This window comes from Puma concolor, chromosome A2 (assembly GCF_028749965.1).
Source record: "Puma concolor isolate L17-30 chromosome A2, mPumCon1.1.hap2, whole genome shotgun sequence".
Classification (NCBI taxonomy): domain Eukaryota; kingdom Metazoa; phylum Chordata; class Mammalia; order Carnivora; family Felidae; genus Puma; species Puma concolor.
In genome coordinates, this window is record NC_141668.1 from 42,229,113 (window position 1) to 42,249,788 (window position 20,676).

Genomic DNA, 20,676 nt, shown 5'->3' on the forward strand with positions numbered 1-20,676 from the left:
GAGCACCAGGGAAGGAACTGAATGAATAAAATGAGAAATTGGCCTTTTGTCAAATATGTGTGGTCAAGGTAGATGTTGTTCTTGGGAATTATTGATTGGGTTTAAGGTTTAGTGAGTTCACATCAGGTACTTGCTGACTTCACATCGGACAAGTATCATCTTACTAAACTGCGGAAAAATGAGACTCAGAAAATTCAGGCACTTGTCCAAGGTCACTTCACTTCTAACTGGCAGATTAAATTTAAACTCGCTTGTTCAGAGTTCTCTTTCCACCATCATTTTAGGAAAAAGATGTTGAAATTGAAAACATGAAGAAAAATGCAGAGTTCATCCAGCAATCTCTGGAAAGGCTCATAGAAGGGATCCTGGGTGGGGGCGCCTGGGTGGCTCAGTCGGTTGGGCGTCTGACTTCGGCTCAGGTCATGATTTCGTGGTCCGTGAGTTCGAGCCCCGCGTCGGGCTCTGTGCTGACTGCTCAGAGCCTGGAGCCTGTTTCGGATTCTGTGTCTCCCTCTCTCTCTGCCCCTCCCCTGTTCATGCTCTGTCTCTCTCTGTCTCAAAAATAAATAAACGTTAAAAATAAAAAATAAAAAATAAAAAAAAAAAAAGAAGGGATCCTGGGTGAGGAACAAGAAAGATCCTATGTCCTGGTCACCAACATAACAGGAGCCAGGAAAGCCTTCCTTCTTCAGAGAGAACCAGTAATTTCTAGGGGAAAACACAAGGCCTTTACAAAGCCAAAGTCATGATCCATGAAAGAAATAATTGATAAGGTGGACTTCATTAAAATTAACTATGCTCAGTGAAAGACACTGTCAAGAAAATGAGAGAACAAGCCACAGGCTGGGAAAAAATATTTTCAAAAGACTCATCTGTTAAAGGACTGCTATCCTAAGTATACACACAATTTTTAACACAATAATAAGGAAACAGGGGCGCCTGGGTGGCTCGGTAGGTTAAGCGTCCGACCTTGGCTCAGGTCATGATCTCGCGGTCCGTGAGTTTGAGCCCCGCGTCGGGCTCTGTGCTGACAGCTCAGAGCCTGGAGCCTGTGTCAGATTCTGTGTCTCCCTCTCTCTCTGCCCCTCCCCCGTTCATGCTCTGTCTTTCTCTGTCTCAAAAATAAATAAACATTTAAAAAAAATTTTTTAAATAAAAAAATTAAAAAAAGAAACAAACAACTCAGTTAAAAAAATGGGTCAAATACTTTAACAGACATCTCACCAAAGAAGATACACAGATGGGAAAATAAGTATATGGAAAGAAGTTCTACATCATGTATCATCAAGGAAATGTAAACTAAAACAACAATGAGACACTTATTATATACCAATTAGAATGGCCAAAATCCAGAACACAGCCCAGATCAAAAGCTAGTGAGGATGTGCAGCAAAACAGGGACTCTCATCCATTGCTGGTGGGAATGCAAAATGGTGGGGCCGCATTAGAAGACAGTTAGGTGGTAACTTACAAAACTCCGTCCACTCCTACCATAAAATACCAGCAATGGCACTCCTTGGTATTTACCCAAAGGAGCTGAAAAGTTAGGTCTGTACAAAAATCTGCACACAGATGTTCATAGAAGGTTTATTGACAATTGCCAAAACTTGGAAGCAACCAAGATTTACTTTGCTAAGTGAATAAATAAAAAAAAACTGGTACATCCAGACAATGGAATATTATTCAGTGCTAAAAAGGAGCTATCAAGCTATGAGAAGACATGGAGGAAATTTAATGCATATTACTAAGTGAAATAAGCCAATCTGAAGACTATATGCTGTATGACTCCAACTATGACATTCTGGAAAAGGCAAAACTATGGAGATAGTAAAAATATCAGTGTTTGCTAGGGGTTGGGGGAGGGGGAAATGACTAGGCTGGGCACAGAGGTCGTATCTGAATGATACTATAATGATGGGTATATGTCATTACACATTCGTCTAAACACACAGAATATACACCAAGTAGGAACCCTAATATAATCTATGGATTTTGGGTGATTGTGATGTATCACTGTAGGTTCATTGATTGTAACAAATGTGCCACTCTGGTGGAAGATGTTGATGGTAAGGGAAGCTGTGTATGTGTGTGGGTGGGATATCTGTGCCTTCTAAATTCTTCTGTGAACCTAAAACTGCTCAGAAAAAAACAATAGTCTTTAAAAAATAAAATAAAAAACCAGGCCTGTATTATATTTCACTTTATCCAGGTTTCCAGTTGATAATCTCTGATCTAGAATCCAGTTGGATGAGTGATGATTTCATTGTTTTTTTCTCAAAGATATCCTTAATGGTCTGCTCCTTTGTTCTCCCACTTCTTTTCTAGTTTTTATCCTGATTTCGATAATAATGTGAGTTACATGTTTGACAAACATTAGTTTATTATCTTGATTCTTCTGTTGCTAAATGCATATTGTGATTGATAGTATGACTTAGCATTTGTGGAAAAGGGAAACTTGCAGGAACTTGTAGGAAAGAAATATGTAAATACTTACTGGTTTCCAAGCAATTTACATAGTATAGAGAGCATTTAATCATTACTACAGCACCATAAGTCAATGTTATTATGACCATTTTACAAATGGATAAACAAAGACTCAAAATCAAGTTCCTATAGCTCACGTACCCACATACTATTTGGCATGCAGTAATTGCACCGTAACATCGAAATCTGCAACAATAAGGAGAGGGTGGTATATAATGATGTTAGCAGTGCCGTGAAATAACACAATGAGGGTCTCAGTTTGGGGTTGGAAGTTAATCTTCCCGCTCTTGTTACCAGAGCATGTGGAACACTAATCCTGCAAGAGGACACAGCTGGCAGTGCCACCACACGCAGCAGAAGCAGGGGCAAGGGGCAGCAGCATTACGCAATAGCTAAGGCCTATGGAAAGGCAAGTAGGGGATATTCCTCCATGATGAGGCACAGAAAGAAATGGATCTGATTCCCCCAGAACGAGGCCATTAGGCTTGTTGGTTAAGGGTTATTACTAGTTACACAGTAAGTGAGGTCTGGATATTTATATCAAAACCTCTTGCATATCCTTTAGAACTAATCAAATATAACCATAGTTATTACATCAACTTGTACAGGGTTCTCATCACAGAATAGGGACTAACTCTTTCTATCTTCAAATTTGAGTATCATCTTCATAAGGGTCTAAATTAAAGCATCCCATGCAGGTGTTTTGCTTGTTTGTTGTTTGTTTTTGTTTTGTTTTGTTTTACCTCTCAAGGGTGCTCAAACAGCAAAAGATGCCACTAGATGACCACTGAGAACAGATCCTTGATTCGTTCACCATGATGATTGGGTACAAATGGCAGTTAAGAATTGGGGCAAGGTTGGTGCGCCTGGGTGGCTCAGTCAGTTGAGCGTCCGACTTTGGCTCAGGTCATGATCTCACAGCTCGTGGGTTCGAGCCCCGTGTCGGGCTCTGTGCTGACAGCTCGGAGCCTGGAGCCTGCTTCGGATTCTGTGTCTCCCTCTCTCTCTGCCCCTCCCTTGCTCATGCTCTGTCTCCCTCTGTCTCTCAGTAATGAATAAACTTAAAAAAAAATAAAAAAAAAAGAATTGGGGCAAGGTTGAATTGCTCTGCCTAATAAGTAGGAAGTTATTGTAATGGAAAGAGAAGAGGAGGGAAGAAGAGAGGCAGTGGATGAAGGGAGAAGGGAGAAGAGAGGCTGGTGTCCAGGGACTATTTTGCCAGGAGGTAATTTTAAAGGACAGGAATGTCTAACAGGAGGTTTTAAAGTTATTTTCGGCGGAACATCTGACGTGAACACCCTCGTCTGCCCCCTAAGGACTCTCCCGTCTTCTGCATCGTTCCCCAATGCTTTTCCAGCAGTGGATTCTTAGCAGAGAATCAGCCAAGTGCTGGGCATCTGAGCGGAGCTGAGATGCTGATGTTCCATAGGAGGAAGAGGGGCAAGAAGTAGCAGAAAAACAGAGAAAAGATAGAAGGAAAGAAAATGTGTGGCGGAGGGGGCAGCCCAGTCCTCAGACGTGTTTAATTTCTCTTTGAATGTGCAGAGTTTGGGATTGGAACCAAAGTCTCCCTGACCTCCAAGCCCTGCATGGTCTACTCAAATATAAGCATACAACCGAATCCCTATTTCTAAAAGTCAGCCCACCACATAAACTCAGTCCCTGCTGGTTTGCAAGAAGCAGAGGACATTTTAATGGTTCCCATGACACAGTGAAAACACCCAGAAACTGCCAGAAAGGCTTTCACAGCCTCCCACCAAACAGCTCCAGACTATTGTCTGTTCTTACTTTCCCCTTCCAGGAACAGCTGTAGTCTGCAGCAGTTCAGGCTGTCAGCGGTCTCCCTCTGGGCTTCCCTTTTGCTCCCCTTTTCCACCCACGCAAGTCCTTTGTGCTCTTCACATCCCTGCTCACATCATCCTACCCCCTTCAAGAGGGCTTCCCAATTCCCTTCCCGATTCTGCTCAGTTTTCCATAATTCTGTCCCCTGTCTCATGTCTGGGGCCAACTTTAGCCATCTGTACATCCTCCCCACCACAGACCAGCATGGTGCAGAACTATAATGGGTTCCCAATAAATAATGTTTGCATTGAACGTAAAGATGATGGGTCTGTAACGTTATTTGCAGCTAACTTTAATAACCCCTAGAGGTTTCTTCTAAATAATAGGAAAATCAGATTTTGGCGGTCTAATGCAGAATTCAAATGCAGCAAACCCAGCGTAGCTGTCTTGCAATTGGCGCCTGTTACTCCTGGCGCTTGACTTAAAAGTGGCCTGGCTAAATGATTATATGTTTACATTAGAGACAATTAGGAGGATGAAATGATGCTGGGGAGAAAAAGTGCTATTGATTTTTTTTATGCCCCTCGGCTTATCAGCTGGGGCTACATGCCAGCCATATCCAGTGCAATAATAGCCAGAGGCTTGAGGGTTTTTGTAGTGAGCCGTGAACTTGAGTGGGCATATTACAGGGTGCCCAGTGGTTGTTCTGGGAGATGTACCTGCTTAGATGCCATTGGAATTTCCAATTTTTTGGCAAATGTCCTCACACCAGCTGGAACCACAGCTCTGGCAGATTCCAGGAGGGGCTGGCTGCACTCTGCACTGCCCTCAGGCTCATAACTAGCAGACCTGTTCTGCCGGAATCTAGAAATACGGTGCCCCTCTCTTCCTTAACTCCTTAATTGGCACAGAGGAGACTTCATCCTCCCAAGAAGGCCACAGGGAGATAGACAGCAGTGTGGTAAATAAAGCATCCTGACCATTGAAATGATAACTACTTATCCCATGAGCATTTACACCCAAATGGAAGCAAACAAAATTACAAAGTGGCTTATGTCCTTATTTGTTATTGCCAACATTATTCTTTACAACCACATACTGCTTTCCTTTACAAAGGCCCCACAGCACTTCTCAGATGTCTGGATACTAACATCCCTAAAAAAGAGCAGATACTGTTGAGTGGCATATCTTGTCCCTGCTTCAAAAGGCTTCTTCTCTAAGTTTAGCATCGTCTGAACATGGAATAGAAAAAATGGTAAAGGACATTGTATGTTAACTAACTTGAATTTAAATAAAAAAAAATTTAAAAACTATAAAATACTTAGGAATGCATAAAATATGTGTAAGATCTCTGCATTAAAAAGTGCAAGGCAAAAGAAAAGAAAAGAAAATGAAAGGAAAGAAAGAAAAAAAGAAAGAAAGAAAAGAAAGGAAGAAAATGGTAAAGGGAAGAGCTGGGTTACACACATAAACAGACAGGAATGAAAGTCAGAGAGAGCCAGAAAGGAAGAGAAAGAGATAGACACAAGAAGGGAAAGAAATAGTGTCAGAGGCATAAAAAGAATAGAGTGATGGATGCACAGATGGAAACACAGAACCCAGCAGAGCAGGCTGACAGACAGACAACCCACCACAGCCAGTCCGAGATCACGTTCCCCCTTAGCCAGTGTGAGGGACTAAATGGTGCCTGTGACCTTTTTTCCTCACAGGCAGTACTCCCTCTGGTCCCCTGCCACACTCACCTACTCCCCTTCCCCCAAAACACATCAGCCCTGTATGACTCCTGTGTCCCTAACCGTGACCCAACCCATGGCTGGCAATGACAAGGAGATGCTTCACGGAGTAATAGAATAAGAAGCAGAGTCAAGAAAAGAGAGCACAGGAAAACAGCCATGGGGAGGAAAGGAGGAAGGGAGGGAAGACATGATAACGCTGTGGCAAGGATGGGTATCTCTGGGAAGACATGTTCACATTACAAAGTACACCTGCTGGGAATGGCTCAGGCAAGGGGTGGCAGGCTTATCTCCTTGGTTCACCAGACTTCCTGGAAGCTGGAGTGGGGCCTTTTCCCTGCCCTTGTTTTGTAACTCAGGTACCAGCCACCTGGTGACCTCTGAGTTCCCCTGCTCTTAGGGCTGACCCTTCCTTTTTTATTTAAGCTTGTTTATTTATTTTAAAAAAAATGTTTAATGTTTGTTTATTTTTGAGAGAAAGAAAGAGCACAAGCTAAAGAAGGGCAGAGAGAGAGAGGGAGACATAGAATTTGAAGCAGGCTCCAGGTTCTGAGCTGTCAGCACAGAGCCTGATGTGGGGCTCAAAGTCATGAACTGTGAGATCATGACCTGAGCTGAAATCTGACTCTTAGTCAGTTGAGCCACCCAGGCACCCCAAGTTTATTTATTTCTGAGAGAGAGAGTTGGAGAAAGAGAGAGGCAGAGAAAGAGGGAGAGAGAGAATCCCAAGAAGGCTCTGCGCTGTCAGTGCAGAGCCCAATGTGGGGCCCTAATTCATGAACCATGAGATCATGACCTGAGCTGAAATCAAGAGCTGGACACTTAACCTACTGAGCCACTCAGGCACCCCTGACCCTTCCTTTTAATAGTTGAGTGATAATGGCTTATATTTAGGAAACACATGCTTAAGTTTTTAGAGCTCAAGTGTCATGATGTCCTGCAATGTATGTGCCAATAGCTCCACAAGAAAATAATAAAAATAAATAGTAAAAATCAAAGTCATACACAGAAAAGAAGAAATAAAGCAAATATGGTCAAATGTTAATAATTCTTGATTCCATGTGGTGGGCATACAGGAAGTCAGAGTGACTTTCATTCAATATGTCAAGATGTTTAAACTTTTCCTTTATGAGAGATTGGAATTAAAAAAAAAAAAAACTAATAAAAAGGAAGAAAAGAGTTAAGTAGAGTCCCTTGCCCAGTGGCGGGAAAATCAGCACACTCCCTACATTTCCTCAGGGCTCACTTGCTCTGATTTCCTGTGCCTGCCCCTCCATCACCTTATCTTTCTGTTTGGTGATGCCCCTTTCTCTTCACCCTGCTAGACCCAAACATGGACTACAGCCCCTTTTTCCTAATTTCCACAACCCCCCCCCCGCCCCCCATGCAAGACAGGTGTGTGCCATCACTTTGACCACAGATCCTGGGGCAGTGATCGGGGCCAGGATTCCATTGCAAAGCATCAAAGGGTATACATGAAAAATTGAATATTAAAAAAAAATTAATGTTTGTTTATTTTTGAGAGAGAGACACAGACAGAGCAATAGCAGGGGAGGGGCAGAGAGAGTGAGGGAGACACAGAATCCAAAGTAGGCTTCAGGCTCTGAGTTGTCAGCACAGAGCCCGATGTGGGGCTTGAACCCATGAACCGTGAGATGATGACCTGAGCTGAAGTCGGACGCTTAACCGACTGAGCCACCCAGGTGCCCCATGAAAATTGAATATTTTTCAATCAAAACCAAAAATAATGTTTGCCTTTATGGTTTTCAAATGGGTATACACTGTAACATCTTATTCTTGTAGTAATATTTTCAATAAAGTGAGACAACTGAAGGGTGCTGTTTCTAGAAGTTCTGTAGCTAGTCCTCCCACCAAGAGAACCAGCATCAGTTTTCCTGCTGGTCATCTCTTGTCTAACCCTGCCTCCTCAAGAACCAGCCTCCTCCCAGCCAGCAGATTCTCTTTCTTCTTCACTCCCTCCCTCTTTCTATCCACACAAACTCTGAATTCAACTCAATTTTCATGCAGAACCACTCACTTCTTTCTATCTTCTGTCCCCTGTTTCCAAACTCTATGTCTGTCTGTGTGGTAGGAGGTGGAGCTGCCTCTATAGAGCCACAGATCTATTAATTCATTTGGTTAAGCAAAAAATCATTTGCCCCCTGAGAGCAATTATGCTAGCAGAGGGCAAAAACATCCACACAGTGTTTATTTTAAACGGCAATTTAAAAAATTCTTGCTACCTTGAACTTTGGCTTCACCAAAGAACCCTATTTAAAATGTGGCAGACACTCAGTAGCAATTTGTATGGGAACTTTGTCTGCAAAGCCTGCTGCAGAAAGGCTACTGTCATTGGGTTTTCCTGGGTCACTAGCCTGAGAGAGGACAATTGAGACAATGGAAAGAAGTCTGCCTCTGCCCCATTTTCCCAGCCTGGTGATCTGCCCCACTATCACTGGGATTTCACTCAACTGGCCCACTGACAACTATGCTAGGTCTCTTTTTCTTTGGGGACTTACTTTGTTCTTTTTATGCCAGCATCCCAGGCCTGTCTTGGCTCTCACCTATTCCTGGAAAACCTGTTTTCTCTGCGTTGTCCCCACATTTATGAGAGCAGGATTCAGTGACCTCTGTCCCTCACATCATTTTACCAGACCCAACTTTCACAGGCAACATGAAATCCTTCAGGATCATCATCCCTGCCCTGTTATTTCTTCCTCTGCTATCCCAACTCCCACAGGATGCTTCTTTTTGAGAGAGGTTTATTTCAGTTCTCCACTTTGAGGGAAGCCAATGCACTCTGCCTTGCTTCTGGAACCTTGTACTATCAGAAAGAACTGTGGAAACATTACTGCTCTAGATTAGCCAAAGACCTCCTCGTTCTGGATGAGACCAACTTGGAGTCTTTACTTGCAATAAAGTGGAAGTTTCAGGACAATAAGAAATAGAAACTTGTTCAAAGTTCTCACTCTCCCATCCCCTATTAAATGAGATACCAAATAATATTTAAACAGCACCTGCACTCTGGATAAAGGAAGGCTTCCTCAGATGCAGACCCTTTAGGCCCCAGACCTGCAGGGAGCCCCAGTCAGTGGGTGAGAGTCCTTGCAGCAGCCAAACTCTGAGTAGCTAGCATAGACCCTTTCCAGGACAGGGTAGCCTTCTCCACCATTTTGCTATTTCATTGAGGCCAAGAGTTAAGATCATAATCATATCTTACCAGATTTGGGGCACTATGGGATAATGTTCTAATTTTAGTAGAAACACGAAAGAATGATTTCCAGAAAAATGAGCTTTCAGCCTAGGGTTTGCAAAAGTTGCGTATTCTCCTTCATTGTAATTGTAGTTGCCTTGCAGAGGGACATTTAGAACTTCTTGTACTTTTCTTAAAAATCTGCAATGAATAGACAGAGCCTGTTAATCCTATCTGTTTTCATAACTGGGACACATTACCTGATGGAGTAAGGAGCCCTGTAGAACCACATACCAGCAAGTGGTACTGTTCCGAGAACATCTCCTTTCCTTGAGAAGCCTGCCCCCATCCTTTTACAGGTGTGCTCCCACACTCTGCCCCAATGAGTGGGCAATGGCAACCTCTTCGTCTTAGGCAGTCAGAGTCCTTCCCACGGAATTAAGCTCAAGAGAGACAGCCTTTCCTCTCTGGAGGGAAGATTTGGAAAATGTGAGTCCAGAGCCATTGCCTGCCCCTGTGCCCATTACATGTCTTGAGCCACCCTATAGAAAGAAAGAAGGAACCCAACAACAGACAAGAAAAGCAGAGGTGAGTGATACCGAGGGGCCCCTAGTTTCCAGAGTCACAAGTTCTAAGAAGAACCCTGGGCACAGCCTTCCCAAGGTTCTTCTTCTAAGTTGTGTTTTTCTTTTCTGATGTTGGTTTTGACTTTCTTAACTACTGAAATAAATAAATAAATAAATAAATAAATAAATAAATAAATAAATAAATAAATAAATACTTCTATGCTTAGCTGGTTTTCTAGTGTCTGGAACCCAAAGAATCTGACCTAACAAATGGACCATAACTGATCTATCTTATCTTGAGAGTTGATATCATTACTATATGTCAGGAATTGTGTCAGGCCTTGAGCAAAGGCAGATGAGTAGGACAGCCTCCACCCTGACTGTGCTCACAACCCAGAGTGGGGGTGAGGGGGGTGGCAGGTAACATAGCTATATGGCACTCCTTTCTCTGAGTTCCTGGATTTATCACCTGACATGCAAAAGACCCATGCTCAGGATTCTCTAGCACACTCATCCCACAGAAGTAGCAATGGCCCTTTTTCCCTTTATATTCCTGTTGTTTAGTGCGATCATAAAGGCCTTCTATTTGTTATAGGAATAAGTGAAATTATGCGGTCATAATAACAACAATGCCTCCTTATGATTTTCAGAGCCCTTTCAGATAAATTATCTCAAATATCAAGAATATCCAGTCCATGGAATTCATATAGTACAAAGTTGAAAAAACATCCTGTAAGACCTTCAGCTTCCTTCCCTTTCCATATCTACTCTTAATTTTGCTTTCTATGTAGGCTTCCTTACTGAGAAAAAAAATGAGCTAATGGCTGGGAGCTGGAAAGGAAGGGTGATAAAAGTATCTGATTAACTTAGTTTACATTTCCTGAAAATAAGATTAATTGGTTTCTGTTGAAGATGAATCTCAGGGCCTCAGGTACCTAAGAGAATGATCCTCCAACAATGACCTGGGAATCAAAGTTCAAGGTCTGCCAAGCTGCAACCTCAACATCTCATTCACTCATTCATTCACTGAGCTCTATTGGGTGCCATTATGTACCAGGCATTATGGCGTGACTGTCTGCAGTCTCATGAGTTTACAACCCATTACAGTGGTTTTCAAGCTGACTTATACCCTAGAATCACTGGGAGAGCTTTAAAAAATACTGGTACCTAAATCCTACTCCCAGAAATTGTGATTTCATTAGTCTGGGTATGATCTGGATATTTGGAGTTTTAAAATGTCCCCACATGATTCTAAATGTCCAATCAAGGCTGAGAACTACTGGTCTAGGAGAGAAAGATAAATACACAGGGAATTACTAGAAAGGGTTTAAGGGTTTACAATGGGACCCCATGAGGCTCTCTCCACTCAGGCTTAGAAGACCCTGAGAGCCTTCCCAGAGGAGGTAGCTGAGATGTGAGGGATCAGGAAGACTAACCAGGTGATGGTGTTTGGAAGACAGGATAAGAAGAGTATTCTGAGCAAAATGAACAGTAAATGTCATAAGAAAGTGCACTGAAGACAGGTAATGTTGGAGAGCAGAAATGACAGCAAAGGAGAGACCAGAAGTGATAAAAATTGAACTTGAAGAGGTGAGCAAAGATCAAAACACAAGAACTGAAGTTTTGAGATGTAATTCTGAAGCCAACAGGGCTCATTATGAAGTGCGCTGTGGCAAAACAAAAGGCTCAGCTGTTAGAGATCCTCCGCCCCCTGCCCCCGCCCCCCACAGCCCTTCAAGCCCTCACTCTTATGTATCAGAATGACGCCAATGGCCACGCCATTGGAGCAGCAAGTTTAATGTAGATTGGTGACTGTGTTCAGGATTTGTCTTTTTAAAATCTTGTCTATACCTAGTCACTGTGTTTGATACATTTATAGGCTTTCTTTTTCTCCCCAGGAGATCAAAGTCACCTCACCGTCTCATTAACCTTCACTTGGCATCCTTAAAGGAGATAATGAGGTAAGTAATATTAGGGAAAGTTTTAAACACTTAAAGATTGAAAGACTTGCCAAAAATACAATACAATAAGCTAAGAAAACACCAAGCTCTGGAGCTGCTTTTTCCCTCTGATTCCAATTTATCTGCAAGATGACATTATGGAGGAGAACAGGTCAGCTTGGAGCATTGCAGAGCAGGGCAGTGCTGAGCTTCAAGTTAACCTGCACTTAGAAAAAAATCAGAGGGGAATGAAATTGCTTTTTGCTCAGGGAAGTTCTTCCAATTTCAGTTCCAGGGGAAATAGTTAATTCATGAGCCGAGCCGTGAGAGAAATGAACGCATTGGTTCCCAGAGGAAAAGGGATCTGGCCAGCTCTCCAACTGCTAATACAGATTTTAGGCTATTTTACATTTGCCCTCATGGGGGAGAAACTAGATATCACTTATCTAAAACTAAAACATTTTGAATTAGATCTGACCTGGTAGATTTCCGCTAACTCAGCCACCACACGTTGAGGTTGGCCCATTTATTCGGTTTAGAATCAGTTAACTGTGTTGCAAACTGCCTGCTCCATCTGGGAGCCCTAGCTCTGATTTTCAGCTGCTCTTGCCTGTATGAAGTTCCCTCTCACCTGAGCATCTGGAAAAGGTGGTTTGAATTTACCTTTCAGTTCCACCCTGAGTTCAGACAAAGAAGGCAGAGTATGAGCTAGACCAGTGCTTCCCAAACTATAATGTACCCCCAAGTCACCTGGGGACTTCTGAAAGGGCAGACCCCACATTCTGCCTTTCTGCCAAGTTCCCAGGTGGTGACGCTGCTGCAGGTCCATAAACCATACAATTTCTCTACCTGTTCTGACGCCCTGAGGCAATCTCTCCTCTCAAAACCACCTTCCCTATCACCTGGATCATTAGAGGATCATCTGGGTCTCAAAGGCCTTTTGTCCTTCCAGAGTCTCCTTCTTCAAACACTTCCCCTGGAGGATTAACATTTGCTGCTCCCCCAGCTAACAGTATCAGAGATTAGGTTTCAATTGGTTGAAATCCAAACCAAAATGGAAAGAGTCAGGACGGTGGATACTAAAGGAACAAAGGCAGCACGGAACAGAGAAAGGCACACATTAATGACATGATCTTCCCCAGTGAAAGGGAAACTAACAAGCGAAAGCAAAGCCACTCTTCCTGTCCTTAGAGGAGTTTCAAACCAGAGGCATTAACTAGAACACACTGGAGAGTCACAGCCTTGAGGGAAATCCCACTATGCCCCAGGATTTGTTTTGGGGGCAAATTATGTGAATTCCTGCATTAGCTCCCTAATTTGTAGAATGGATATGACAATACCGATCATCCACCTGGTATTGTTGTGAGGGTTAAATGAGTTCTTCCATCTTAGATATTGCCAAGCATCCAGTATGGTAGCTCTAACAGTCACTCAAATATAACCAAAATGCAACTAACAAGCATCGGTGAGGTTTGCAAAGTTCAGATTAGTAGAAAGACTCAAGAAGGACTTTGGGAATTCAGCGAGCTCCAGTCTAGGGGTGAAAGGAATACAGTTGATCACACAATTTGTCCTGTCAGATCTTGTATTCTATCTCAGCTCTCAGCCTTGAATGATGTCCTCTCCTCAATAACTGTCCCTGTAGAATTTACTTGCAGAGTTTTCCCCTAGAGACATGTCATATTCGTGAAGAAAACTTGCCCCAATAATTATTATGGATCCTTCTTGATATACCTTACTTAATTAGAAGGCAACACTAGACATCGATTCCTTCACTTGCCAGTTACTAGTTGACCTTGAGCAAATAACAAACTTTCTTACCCTTGGTTTCCTGTTCTATAAAATGGGGGCAAGAGCAACAGTCTCAGATGGCTGTTGTGAAGCTTAACTGGAGGATTCTCTGTGGCCCTTCGGTAACTGCAGATTGTAGTTCCTTCTTCCTTAAAATCCCCCATCAAGGTTACGTCACCCCACTGTGACAAATGGAAAGTCTCTTGGGACCAAACAGACCAAGCTGAAGATTGATCCTAGCCTTATTTCTTCATTTTTTTCCCTAACCTTGAAATGTTCACTCCTGTCTTCTTAACTCTTACCCAAACTCATGCTGTCAGTTTTCCCGCAGACTGTAGCAGACCAACGGACTATGGAAGAAGCTGAGTTGAACATGATGTCTTAGGGCCTCTCTTTCCTAACAACAGATCCAAACAGGGCAAATTCAAATGTCTGAGGAAGTAAGCATCTCAGCTGCGGGGCCTCAGGGTGGGAACTGCTCCCAGGAAATGGCAGAGTGAGGCACCCCACTGGCAGGGGCACAGTGAGGCCTGGCGAGGGGCTCCCCTTCTTCTCCCTAGAACTCAAATGTCCCCAAGCCAAGAATTAGAAGTAAAATTGTCAACATATGGTTTGTTTCCCAACAAATGATGTTCACTTTAGGCCGTGACGATTTTCTAAAATCCCATTTAATATAATTTCATTTTCTATGAGCTAGCAGACGGGGTCAGAAGCTGCAAAGCAGAATGGCTGTGCCGTGTGTGCTCAGTCACGTTGGGAGGGTGACAGGCTCCATGTGTCTGTGTGAGGTACGGAACTGTTAAAACAAATAAGAAGAAAATCAGGTCAACACATAGGTATTATGAAGGTTAAAAAAAAATCCTAATTTGGGAACCTAGAAAGTTGATAATCTGATTTTTTTTTTTTAATGGGAAATGCAGTGTTGAGATATATGGGAATAGAGCACCACCTTTATCAATTCTCTCATCCTCTCTGGGCCTCAGTTTCCTCATCCAAAAAATGAGGCTTGTTTGGGGTCAGAGATCACAGAGGGATTTCACTTCCTGTGCTAAGTCTAACCCACTTCCTGTGTTAAGTCTAACCCATGGCCGTGGCTACTCTGAGGACTGGCCTGAGAAGTCTGAGGCTCTAGCTGGACTGATATTACAAGAGATACTTCATATCTGTCATGAGTCTGGGGTAGCATCGGTTATAGTTGGTGCTAAACACTTGCAACCCATGTGAATCAGATGGCCTCTGAAGTCCCTTGCATTCTTAGTAGTTGTTGGGTCTAATTTACCCACCACGGGCTGAAGGGCACAGGCAGAGGAGGATCTGTAGAAGATTAGACTGAGACGCCCAACAGATAGGAGTCCCCTAGAGATCACTCAGGAGCATAGCTTTGGCTAAAAGGCATCTTGAAGTTTGACTTGCCTTGTCACTGAACACCACTCACAAATTCAAGCCTAAGCAATACTTGTGACACAGAAACCAAAAAGCATTGTGTTTAGACAACAAAGATATAGGTCCTCATAGTTCCCTGACTCTTGGCACCTATAATGGGTTGTGTGGTGGTCCCCGAAAAGATTTTTCCATTTCCTAATGCCCTGAACCTGTGGATGTTACCTTATTTCAAAAAAGGGTCTTTGCAGAAGTTAAGTTAAAGATATTGAGATGCGGTCATCCTGAATTTCTCAGGTGAATCCAAATCCAATAATAAGTGTCCTTATAGGAGACTGGAGAGAAGGCACATGAAGAGGAAGAGAGGCTGTGACCACAGAGCAGAGATTGCAGTGATACAGTCAAGGAGGCCAAGGAGTGGCAACAGCCACTACTAGCTGGAAGAGGTGAGGAAGGGTTCTTCCCTGGCCTCCAGAACATGAGAGAGTAAATTTCTGTTGTAAGCCACCAAGTTTGAGGTCATTGTTACAGCAGCCACAGGAAATGAACACAGCAGCCTACAGGAGTAATGGTGGCCCTAGAATAGCTCAGGCTGGCCAGAGGAAGAGTCAGAACAGTGGCTTTGTGGAGAGGACATCGGCCCAGATCCTCATCAGTCCTTCATGCCTCCCGTGCCTCCTTTACATGGGATCACTTCTGCAGCCCCCAAGTAAGAAGGTTCTGCCTGGATTCTTCTGAGGCTTTCCACTCATCTGCACCACCTTGGCCCTCAAATGGCCTCATCCAGGCCACCCCTCATGCCAGACTTGACCTTGGCCAAGTTGTATACTCTAACTCAGCTACTAGCTTAATCATTAATCATAATTGCCTTTGTCTAGAATGCTCCTGGCCATGTTGGAAAACACACTATCAAGCTAAACTCCCTCCCCTGTATTACCCAAATGAGAGCTTGCAACTGCATGCAAAACTACTGCCGAAACTCTGGCAGCATTTGGCATCTGAGGAATGGAGCAGAAGAGGAACTCGGAAGCAAGAGAGCTCTCTCTAACAGTGTTTGATACGGAAACTTTCCTCTCCAATTTCCAGTAAATAATGCTCAAAGGGGTCATTTCTGAAATTTCCTCTTTAGGGCCTCAGAATTGCAATCTATAGGAACAGCAGTTCACAGCAAGAACAAGTGGACCAAACCATGAATTTCTTTTGATGCTATTGCCCTTGCCCTACCTTTTTCTCATGCTGTGTGTTGCTTGAACATCCTGAGGAAATCTGGATCTCACCATACAGGAAACCTCTCCCCCAGATTGGGAACTTGACCAGTCTAACTTCCACTTCTCATTTCATTTCCAGCCCTGTGTTTGTACTGAGACTTCGCTAGGACAGATAGAGCACACTGTCCTGGGAGCCCTGCCTCCCCACCGTGGTCACAACTTGCAGCAAGGAACTAATCTGGTTGACATCTCTCACTTTATGAGAGTTGTGGTAAGGATTCTATTTACTATATGTTACAATGCAATATCATACATTACTATGGTCTACTACATACCATCTGTGGGACGCAGAGCATTTATTGAAAATCTGGCAGACAGTGGCTTCTCCTCTATAGGGAAGGAGTAATGACAGCTTCCTTGCATGATTACACTGAGAATCAACATATCTGGTACAGGGGTTGGCACTTGTAAAGTCCTCAGGACTTTACAGCCACCCTGTACAGTGTACTTTACAGCCATCATGACTCCCATTGTTGCTATTGTGATCATTGTTATTACCGCCCTCCCCCAAAGATACATAATCCCTTACTCTCCTCACCACCATTTCTGCCTGCTGCCTTGTGTGCTCATATAATGACTGAGCGAGGGATGAAGACAGGAGAAGAAATGTAAGCAAAAACTTGGTGCCTGCTGGATCAAAAGAGGTCTGAGCCATTCACAGACTAAGAGATGCATTTGTATCTCAACCTCTTTGATTATCTCTGTTTCATATTCTGTCCACAGACTCCCTGTTGGACACTTCCACTTCAGAAATCACAGCAGCCCTACTGGCACTAGGCTTTGTCTCCAAAACCACCAACCTCCGTATGAAATAGACATCACCCCAAGAAGCCATCTTGCTTTATGAACGATGAGACATGTGACTCCAGAATTGCCTATTGAGGAGAGCCTTGATCCCTCCCTTCTAACTGATGTCACTGCTGGAGTCCTTTGGCCAAGCACAGAGGGAAGGGCTTCTGCTTCTGTCCCCACCAGCCTGTTTGTGCACTGAAAGCCCTAGCCTCATCCTTCTTGGTGTGCTGGCTCTGTGCAGCACTTTATTTATTATTATTATTATTTTTAATGTTTATTTATTTATTTTGAGAAAACATGAGTGGGAGGAGGGACAGAGAGAGAAAAGAGAGAGAATCCCAAGTAGGCTGTGCATTGTCAGCACAGAGTTCAAAGCACATGGGGCTTGATTTCACCATCCATGAGATCATGACCAGAGCCGAAATCAAGAGCTGGATGCTCAACCAACTGAGCGACACTGATGCCCTTCTGAGCAGCATTTTAAAATGTGGTAGCTCTCATTGTAACCCCTCCACTGCCTCAGCTCTGACTCCTCTTTTCAACCCATCCACCTCTGCCCTCACCTCTCCACTCAGCCATGTTCTTCTATAACTATACATACCTAGCTCTTGACAAAAATGCAGGTTATCAATATTGCCCCTGACCTTCTTAGGCAAACTTCAACCTTCCTTATTGTTCCCACCAGATTACCCCAGCTCTATTCTAAGTGGGAGCCAGACCCTAGTAAGTATGACTGTCCACCCAGGGGTTGCCCCCAATTTCTCCTGCAATCTCATCACCCCAGTCAAAACTTGACTTTCCACCATAAAGTCAACAAGTCTCTTAGAAGTGCCTCTGATGAACTGGTCACACTGCCATGTAAATGACAGATGAGAAAGCAAAGGCACTCCCCTTGGGACTGGTAACCTGACAGGGGCAGACATTTCCTCCCCAAAGAGGCATTCCTCGGGGTCCTCAGTTGGCCAAAACATTGAGAATGGGTATACCTTCTCAAAAATGAGTTATTTCTACAAAGGTCAATCAGTATATTAGTTTGCTAGGGCTGACATAACAGAGTATCACAAACTGAGTGGCATAAACAACAGAAATGTATTGTCTCACTGTACTGGAGGCTAGAGGTCTGAGATCAAGGTGTCGGCATGCTTGCTGCTGGAATGGACAATCCATTCCATGCCTCTTCCAGCTTCTGGTGGCATCAGGCATTCCCTGGCTTGTAGATGGTCCTCTCCCTGTGTTACCACATCATCTTCCTTCTGTACATACCTGTGTGCAACTAAATTTCCCCATTTTATATAGATTTCCCCATTTTATAAGGACACTAGTCATTCTGGGGTAGGGACCACCCTAATGACCTCATTTTATTTTGATCATATGCAAAGACCTTATTTCCAAATAAGATCACATTCACAGGTTCTGGGGGTTAGGACTCCAACATCTTTTGTGGGGACATAATTCAACCCATAACACTATGGTATAACATATCCTTATTTACGTCAAACATGCAGTCCTGAAGACCTCATGTACTTCAAAGTTTTCATAATTAATTTTTCTGAAGGAAAAACAATAATAGTTAAGGGCACACGAGAGGGACTATTATCTCAAATTGTATCTATCCACAAACATGTGACTTGTTTGTCCTTGAATATTTCTTTCTTCTTCTCTCAGTGTTTTCGCTAATATTTCCCTTTGAGAGTTCACTAAATTTACTGCTTGGCCTATCTCAGTGGTTGTCTGGCTTGTGTAATGGCATTTTATGTAACTTGCACTGCAAAGTCACCGATTTGCAGACCCGATTTTCAGCACTCAGGCTAGCCATATGACTCAATAACATCTTAGATGATATTGTTATGTGATTCAAAAAGTTTTAAATGCTTAAGTTGCAGTGACTATTAAAATAACAGCACAAAAGTAACCAAAATCTTTTGCAGAAATTCTAGTGCATGTAAACAGGAGGGTGATCCACAGTCCACCGACAAAGGAAGCAGGGTATTTCCATCAACAGCTGAAGTAACACTGTCAAATGTGAACACGGCATATAGTTCATTTGGCCCCTGCTTTGAAATTGTGTGATTTTTTTTTTTGTAAATTTGAGGAATGTATTTTTTTTTTTAGGAAACTAATTGAGACTTTGTTAATATTCTCATATCATGCTATCTCAAATTCACATAGTTCACATTTGCATTAAGTGCCATTGGACTGTGTAATAAGCACCTTTACTTCAGTAAAAAAAGAATCACAGAGCAAAACTACGCAAAGGAAGAAAGGCAGGTGGAAGCTACATGTCTAGTTAAAGGCCAGTCTTATGTAGATTAGGAATAAATGGGTTTTAGCCATGTCTCTGGTCCGTGGTCTTTAAATTATTTATTCCCTGGTCCTCTCTGCCTAGCTCTGAAGTCCTCTAACAAAAGAAATACAACCTTTATTATATGATTTTTTTTTTTTTTTTTTTTGTCCTCTCCTGCCTCCAGCCACCAAAATGGGCCCGGGTATAAATGCTAAACTCTTAAAGCAGAATGACATGAAGGCATGATGAGGCAGTCAACTACTCAGCAGTACTGTGCTATGGGAGGCCACAGATCGGGAGTCCTGAGACTTGGCTTTTGGTCTTGGCTCTGCCACCAACAAGTTATACTTCCTGGAACGACTTGTTTAATTTCTCTTGGCTTTCCCTATAGTGAATGGTTTTGTCCGTTTTTGTTAAAGGGATGGAAAGCCAAAGGCAATACACAAGATGCACAACTGTTTCCTTATAGAGAGAAGCATGGGTCATGTGAAGGGGATCTCACATCATGAGCCCTTGCTTCTCCCTACGAAATCCATGGTTCTCCCAAGTCCTCGGGGAGACCAGAGGTGTCCTGTGCCATGGAAAGTGCCTTGGACTGTTCTCACCGGTTTTGCCAATTGTCTCATTACGAATGGCCTCACATGTCCCACTCTACCCCTGCTTTCATCTGAACCTTCACCCAGCCCTGGTGGGGAAGAAAGGCTTTCTTCTCAGGACACTGTGCTGATCCTGACTTTGATTGCCTGGCAGGTCCTGGACAGGCCCACCCTACGGCTCTCAGATAGAAAGGCCCTAGGTAGACACAGTGTCCATATTTTCTGAACCAAAACACATGATCTGTTTCACAAGAGACTTATGAATTTTAAAAATAAAATAATCTGAAAAATATGGAAAGCAAATATTTAATTTAGCCTCTAATTAATTTCCGTCATCAAAAAGGAACAAAATTACATTAGATTTATCTACCAACGAATCCCAGAATGAGTTTCCCCATTTTTGTTGAGGAACTGCAATCCTCTCCCCCCACCCAGCTGGTCTCTGTTGCTAATTCCATAGCCAAGCCTCATATCTTCTTTCCAAAATTCTTTCCTCTCTACATAAAGGAAGAAATTAATGTTCAGCCTCCTGGAAAAATAAAAGGAAGAACATATCTTTTCCCAGGTCTTAGGATCTTCAGTGTAAAAACACATTATATTTGTAGGCTTATTCTTTTCACCCCGTCTTCAACAGTGGTGTTTCCAGAGAGATTTGGAATTGTGCTCTGGATTCATCCTCAACATCTGGATGGACTTGTTTATGTCTGATTGTTTCTCATCTTATGGGGGTGGGAGTGGAGAGAGAAAGGCATTCAATACTCAGCTCTTGCCTGCCCCACCAGCCCTAGCAGCAACTGGTGTCAGTAAATGAAAATGACCTGGGGTTCTAACATCTGTGAACCAGGTTTCCTGTAGAGCTGATGTACA

General features: G+C 43.1%; 1 protein-coding gene across 2 annotated transcripts in view; it reads left to right on the forward strand.

The window, feature by feature from the left end:
• The window catches only part of ELMO1 (engulfment and cell motility 1), a 727,703-nt gene that overhangs the window by 103,895 nt on the left and 603,132 nt on the right, over positions 1-20,676 (forward strand). For both annotated transcript variants that reach the window (XM_086692444.1, XM_086692474.1), the window contains exons 5-6: positions 11,657-11,719; positions 16,217-16,348. The gene's annotated coding sequence lies outside the window, so the exon portion shown is untranslated. The remainder of the gene's footprint in view (positions 1-11,656; positions 11,720-16,216; positions 16,349-20,676) is intronic.